The sequence below is a fragment of the Monopterus albus genome, unplaced genomic scaffold, assembly GCF_001952655.1.
Source record: "Monopterus albus unplaced genomic scaffold, M_albus_1.0 scaffold312.1, whole genome shotgun sequence".
NCBI lineage: Eukaryota > Metazoa > Chordata > Actinopteri > Synbranchiformes > Synbranchidae > Monopterus > Monopterus albus.
In genome coordinates this window covers 504,504-511,663 of record NW_018128192.1, presented here as the reverse complement: position 1 = coordinate 511,663, position 7,160 = coordinate 504,504, and positions in this window count along the sequence as shown.

Genomic DNA, 7,160 nt, shown 5'->3' with positions numbered 1-7,160 from the left:
CATCATAAATAGTAATCATTCACCAACAGACACTTAACTCTTACTGTCTAATGTGCACAAGATCGTGCTGTGGATTGCACCCTCAGTTGTGCACTCTCTAGCACTTTTGGTGTTTTTGTTTATTTGCTCAATTTTATGCAACCTACTTCAGATTACTTTCAACAGTGAAGAGCTTTTAAACATCCTGCAAATATTACTTATTCCAAATATTTTTTCTCCCATCATGACAAACACAAAGTGTTGTGTGGAAACCTTCGTTGGAGGAGCAGTAGCTCTCTGTGGAGGAGGAGGAGGTGAGGTTATGACTGAGAAATTTGAGTGCACTCCTGTCTATTCACCTAGTGAGTCTCAATTCATTAGCCAACAAAATGGATGAACTACCTCTCATTAATTGGACTAACTCCAACTTCTCACATTCTGCTGCATCTTGGCTCACTGAGAGCACTGAATCAATAGAGTGGTATGAGATAGAACTTCATCTCAACGGCCAGTCCTGTAACTTTGGCATTCTGGCTGATTAGGAGCAGACAAACATGTGTGAATGCTCCTTCTGAAAGAGACTGATTTGACTTTGGAACAGCCATTAGAATTTGCATCTGAAAGCACAAAGCTACAACTCAAGTCTTTTCACAGTGATAACAGAAAAGTAGCCACGGAAACTGTGCAAATGGACAAATGAAGCACAAGACATGGACAAGTAAGAACTGTGAAAGATGTGGTACCAATCATGATCCTAATAAATGCCCAGCTTATGAAAAAGACATAAATGTGGTTCAAATAATTCATTCATTCATTTTCTACCGCTTAGTCCCTGAACGGGGTCACGGGTGGGGCTGGAGCCAATCCTGGCCAGCAATCGGGCGAAGGCGGGGTACACCCTGGACAGGTCGCCAATCCATCGCAGGGCCTGGTTCAAATAATCATTTTGCCAAATGCTGCCTAACAAAGTAAAAGCTACATGTAGTAGAATAAATAGAGCATGGAGAGTGAGAGTGACAGTGAGGCAGAGCCATTATTTGTTGGAGCAGTGGAACATGTGGACATGAATGCCAGTGAAGATTAATAGATACCTCAACTGCAAGTCTTTGGGCCAATTGTACCATTAAAATTTGATAATGGTGCACATGCAAATATCATGACATTGAAATACCACAAACAGTTAAGAAGGAAGCCAAAGGTGAAAAGAAAAAAACACTGAGTGTAACAAATTATAACAATCAGCCCATACCACATGTTGGTGAATTCATAGCCACTCTGTCTGGAGAGGGAAATGTTCATTCTTGTGGGGGACAGACAGCCTATCCATTGTCTACAGACGGAATAGTAAAGAAGTACAAGGATGTTGTCCATGGCATGGGATATTTAACAGGACAGTACAAAATACAGCTATAGGAAAATGGTCATACACCTAACAAGAAAAGTACCAGTAGCTCTCAAAGAGAGACTGAGATGAGAACTGAAAAATCTCTTTGAAAAGGGAATTATGAAAAAAGTAGAGGAGCTCAATGAATGAGTTAATTCTGTAGTCATATATGAAAAGAAGAATGGAGATTTATGCCGATGTATGGATCCAGAGGACCTCATTGCATGCATAAAAAGAGAACACTTTAGTCTACCAACAAAAGCAGACATCACAAGTGCTATGGCCAGAGCACAGCTCTTCTCCAAATTGGATGCATCATTAGGGTTCTATCATATCAAGCTGGATGAGGAAAGCACAAAGATGTATACTTTCAACACACCTTTTGGGAAGCATATCGGCACCCCAAAAGTTTTCTACAGGATGGTGTAACAACTGTTCAAAGTTATGGAAGGTGTGGGAGTTTTTCTGTATCATGTGGTAGAATGGGGAACTACCAGAAAAGAACATGATGGCAGACTACAGGAGGTACTAGCATGAGCATACAAGTGAACTGAAGCTGAACAGGCAGAAAAGTCAATTTGGGGAGGTTTATTACCAGCCACAAACTATCTGTGGCAGGGGTACAGCCTGACCCACAGATGCTAAAAGCCATAGTCCAGACACCACAACCAAAAAGCAAAACAGAGCTGCAATGAGCACTATGCTTAGCTAACTACATGGAGCAATTTATTCCCAACCTGTCAGCCAACACAAAAGCATTGCATGGTTTACTGGGAATGGATGCAGCATGGCAGTGGGAACATGAACACACAAACGAGTGGGAAGCACCAAAGAGCAGCTTAATCTGCCAGGGTTGAACCAAACCACTGAAACTGTCAACTGATGCTTCAAAAGATGGATTAGAAGCCATTTTACTGCAACAACATGATGGTGATTGGTTTCCAGTGGCATTCAAGTCGATGAAAGCCACTGAGAGTAGCTATGCTCAAATAGAGAAAGAAGCATTAGGTGTAGTTTTTGGATGTGAGAAGTTCCATGAATACATCTATGGGAGAGAAGTGGAAGTGGAGACTGACCACAAGTCATTAATCAACAAAACTGCTGAGAGATGCTTCACCACACATCCAGCATCTGCTGTTGCGCCTCCAGAAGTATAGCCTGAAGTTTATGTTTACAGCGGGTAAACATCTGGTACTGGCCAACGCTCTCAGAAGAGTATTTTTGTAGGATACAAGTTCTAGCAGCACTGACCTGCATGTACAAATACATTTGAATTGCATACAAAACATACTTGTCTCAAATGAGAAATGGACAGAGATTGCCAAAGCGAGCAAACAGGAGGTGACCGAAAAAATACACTTGACAGAACAGAAGCTGACCAACCCATACAACCACTTGAAGGGTGTCATTATCAGAATAGGGTGCCTTTGAGACCTCATAACATAATAAAAAATGACTTTAGATTTTTTTTTATTTCTTTAGGTGTTCATGATATTAATAAGATGACAGACTAGCCAGAAAGCATCTCTGTCAAGCTTAAGCAGTTGGTATTTTCAACAGTACGCTGAAATTTTCTGACACAACCATACACCTTGTCCACCCAGTCATGGACAAATATGAAAAACATGAATTTCATTAGAAAATAACTGCAGCATCAGGAGTGTTATTTTTAGATAGATACTGTGTTCCTAGCCCTGTGATAGACTGGCGGCCTGGTTGTCTCCAGCCTCAAACTCCTAGGGACCCACATCTCAGAGGATCTGTCCTGGACCACCAACACCCGCAGCCTGGTTAAGAAGGCTCACCAGCGCCTCTTCTTCCTGAGGACACTGAAGAAGAGCCACCTGTCTTCAGCCATCCTGATAAACTTCTACCACTATGCCATCGAGAGCATCCTGAGCAGCTGTATCACAGCCTAGTATGGAAACTGCTCTGTCACCGACCATAAGGCACTGCAGCGGGTGGTGAAAACTGCCCAATGCACCACAAGGACTTCACTTCCAGCCATTAAGAATATCCACAGGAAACGCTGTCTCTGATGTGCTTGCAGCATTCTCAGACTCCTCTCACCCTACTCATGTCGTGGCTAGAGTGTGATGCCAAATAAATTAATTCAGACAAACCATCCCAATTTAAATGATCATTTAATATTACAACTATTCTGAACAGAGTAGTAGTGAAACAGATAATCTGGTAGTTATGGAAACAGAGAACAAAATCACTCCTCAATGGAATAGCTAAAGTATTAGATAAGAAGACTGTCAAAGCGCCAGTCAGTCCATAGTCCTTCAGTCAGACTGTCAGCCCACAGTCAGTCAAAGTCCAGAGTCCCCCTACCCCCCAGGCCTGGGTCCATGGTACACTTTCACGGTAACATTCTCATCCTCTCTCCTTCCTCTCTTCTCCTCTCCAACCCAGCTATCCTAGCCCTTTATCTTCTCGTAGTTACACAGCCTTTTATGGCCTGAGTGCACATTTCCTTTTTCTACACATGAACAGAGCACACAAACCGTTCACATAAGGCTGCAGCTACGTCCATTCCCCATTTAAGGAGGAAGTCGCTCTGGATGTTTACCCATAAATTAAACAAGGGGGACACAGCCCAAGATATTCTTGCTTGAGCAAGAGAAGAGAAACAGATCCGGCTTCTGTAAACACTTAGCTCAGCCTTACATAACTATTACAAATAATATCTATATATGAACTACATACTGTTCTATTACATATTACCTCTGGACTGGTACCTTGTTTATTTTTAGCCACTACACTCACAAACTGTTTGACCTCCTACTCTCTGGGAGGCGCTTCAGGAGCCGATCCGGACCAAAACCAGTAGACTCAGGAGCAGCTTCTTCCCCACAGCTGTCTCCTTACTGAACTCTGTCCCCTGTTGACCCCCCACTGCCTTCCTCTATATCACTGCGCATACCTCACCCCTTCTCATCTCTCCTCCCGGGACTTATGCAATACGCTTCTGTTACCTGTAACACTGATGTGATCTGTTAATTTGAACATACTCTACTCACTGCTCTATACACTGCTCTTTATTCATTTGCACACTGTTCATATGCAGATACTGTATATTCATCTTTATCTTTGCACTATTTACATCCACTGAACTGTTCACTCACGTAACTTATTGTCTTCTTATTCTGCACTGTTTCATTCCATCTCATCCCATTGCACTAGTGTTCCATAAGCTTAATGTACTTTATCCATTACCTGTAATATGAATCCATAGTCTGTTATACATTGTACATTACTCTACATATCTTACTGTAAATATCAATTGTACATATCAATCGGTAAATTAGTTCTGACTGCACAGACTGTAGATACTGTGCACTCTACACTGCTGTTATTGCAATTCTGGTTAGATGCTAAACTGCATTTCATTGCCTTGTACTTGTACATGTGCAGTAACAATAAAGTTGAATCTACTCTACTCTACTCTAATCTAATGTAGCAGGACAAGGCATGCATTCAACTCGAGCCCAGGTCTTGGGGACCAGAAACACATACATCAAATAGCCAGCCAGTATGGCATGGGACTTAGCAGATATAAATTGCCACAGTGCCTTCCCCTTCACGAAGTGCAGCTGTGTGCACAACACAGCTACTGATGTTCTTAGGATACACACCCATTACAGGATGCACTAACTTTAGTACTTGACCCATCTTCTGGGCCCCTTACACACAAGCTCATCTATCCTGAGGATCCCTCCCACTTCACACACATAGGTATGAGTTTGACTGCCTTGTCATACATCCAAAGAAGCTCACGGTGTAGTGAAAACATTTACTCCTTGGAATTATTACTTATTTATAAAACGGGTGTTAGCCACTTCAAACAATGGTACATGTGAACACAGCCATTCTGCTCCAAACACTTGCAGGGTGTGTGGCATTCCCCACTACCGTCCTCCCTGACAGAAAAAGTATTCTCCCTGTACCTGCAGTGTAGTGGGAGAAGTGGCCACAAAGTATGATGCAGGTCCTCATCTGGGCAGTAATGTAGCCGTCATGTAGTGCAAGTTGCTTTGCCTGTATACATGTGCAAGTTAGTTAATTCACATATTTTCATTAAATCTCAAACATGTTATTTAGTGAAATGAACAGACTTTTGAATGTGAGTAAAATAGCACCAACCCAATCAATGCCTATGCCTGGGGAAAAGCATGGGGAAAACACTGAAGAGGAGGGAAGACAAGATTTCTGCAGACCCCTCTGTGAACTGTCTGACCTTCTCCCCTCTAGATGCCACTACAGAACACTATACGCCAAAACAGCCAGACACAAGAGCAGCAGCAACAAACACCCCCAGTGCAATAATCTGTAAATATAACCATTATGCATATCTATCTGAAAACTCTTTTGTCACAGTGTATAGCTATATAAATAGATTTTTGTTGTCTTATAAAAGCACATTGGAGCCACTGTATCAGAGTTAACCCTATAAAACCTTTTGTATCATATTTGATACGTGAGGTTTCTGAGCAAAAAAAAAATTGCCAAAAATGGCCCATGTATCAAATGTGATACAAAATAAATAGAAATAATCTAAATATGGCACCTCTATTCCTATATGCCTGAACTGTCTGTCTATGCATATATGGCAAATAAAAATTGTGAATCTTGAATCATGAATTATATTTTGGATTTTGTTAAAAGGTTTAATAAACATCTCAGTTCCGAAAAATTAGAATGTTCTGGCTACTTTTTGATGTGTCAGGCTTTACAGGGTTAATTACTTGTACTAGTCTGTACTGACTGAGAATAGATGGCCACATTTTGTTAATCTGTGGTCAACTATGGCCCCTTCAAGATTACTTTATTTATCCCAAGGTGAAGTACAAATTAGGTCAGCTGCAGGAAAACAAAAACTCAAGCACCTAAAGCAATGCTAAGCATAGTGACCAGAATTGGAGTTGCAGGTCATGTGACCCCCATTGGCCTTACAATATGTTTTTTCCATACACAATGATCACAAAAGAAATTTAAAGAAAATCAATGAATATTTTTTCCTGAGTATCTGAAACACTGGCATTACTGTTTACATTAGCACCTTTGTGTAACCATGTACTGTATACAGTTCTTTGAAATCTGAATGCATTCATGTTTTACTTGCATCAAAACCACTGGAATGTAGGCCAAGGACCCAAAACTGGACTGGACCTAAGTCAACTGCCTCCTGACTTCAATTAGACAAATCCCTCTCTGCATCTAACACTTTACAAAGTCATGATGAGAAATGCAAACTGAATCCTTAAGATTACTGTGCTATACTTAAACAGATATACAGTATTTGCAGTTCCCAACAAAGATACTCCAGAAAAGCACTAAAACACAAAGAAGTAGACTAAAAAGCTGTGCCTGGATTTGTGTTTATTCTTTCATCAGGCAGTGTTACCTCTTTTCTCAGTCTTTGTCCAGCAAAAACCCTGTGGGCTTTCTGTGCCTAGGTAAACAGTAGTATCAGACTGGGGTCTTTTCTTATTAATCTTTTGCTTTGACGCTGAGATTTGACTTTCATCATCCCAGAAAGTCACCCCTAAAGCTGGTCACCAAAGCTGTCAGATTGATGTTTTATGGGAATTTTACATTAGTTTTGCAGCACCTTGAGAGGTTTGGGTTTTGATTTTGCTGCAGTCACATTCTGCTCATGAAAAAAGCTTACTTCATCTGCTGTTATTTTCCCCTGCAAAGGGTAAAGCCTATGGTTGTTTTTTTTTGGTTCATCTATGCATCACACGTTACATCTCAGCATCTTATTGTCCCCAAGGCCTCAATATTTCAT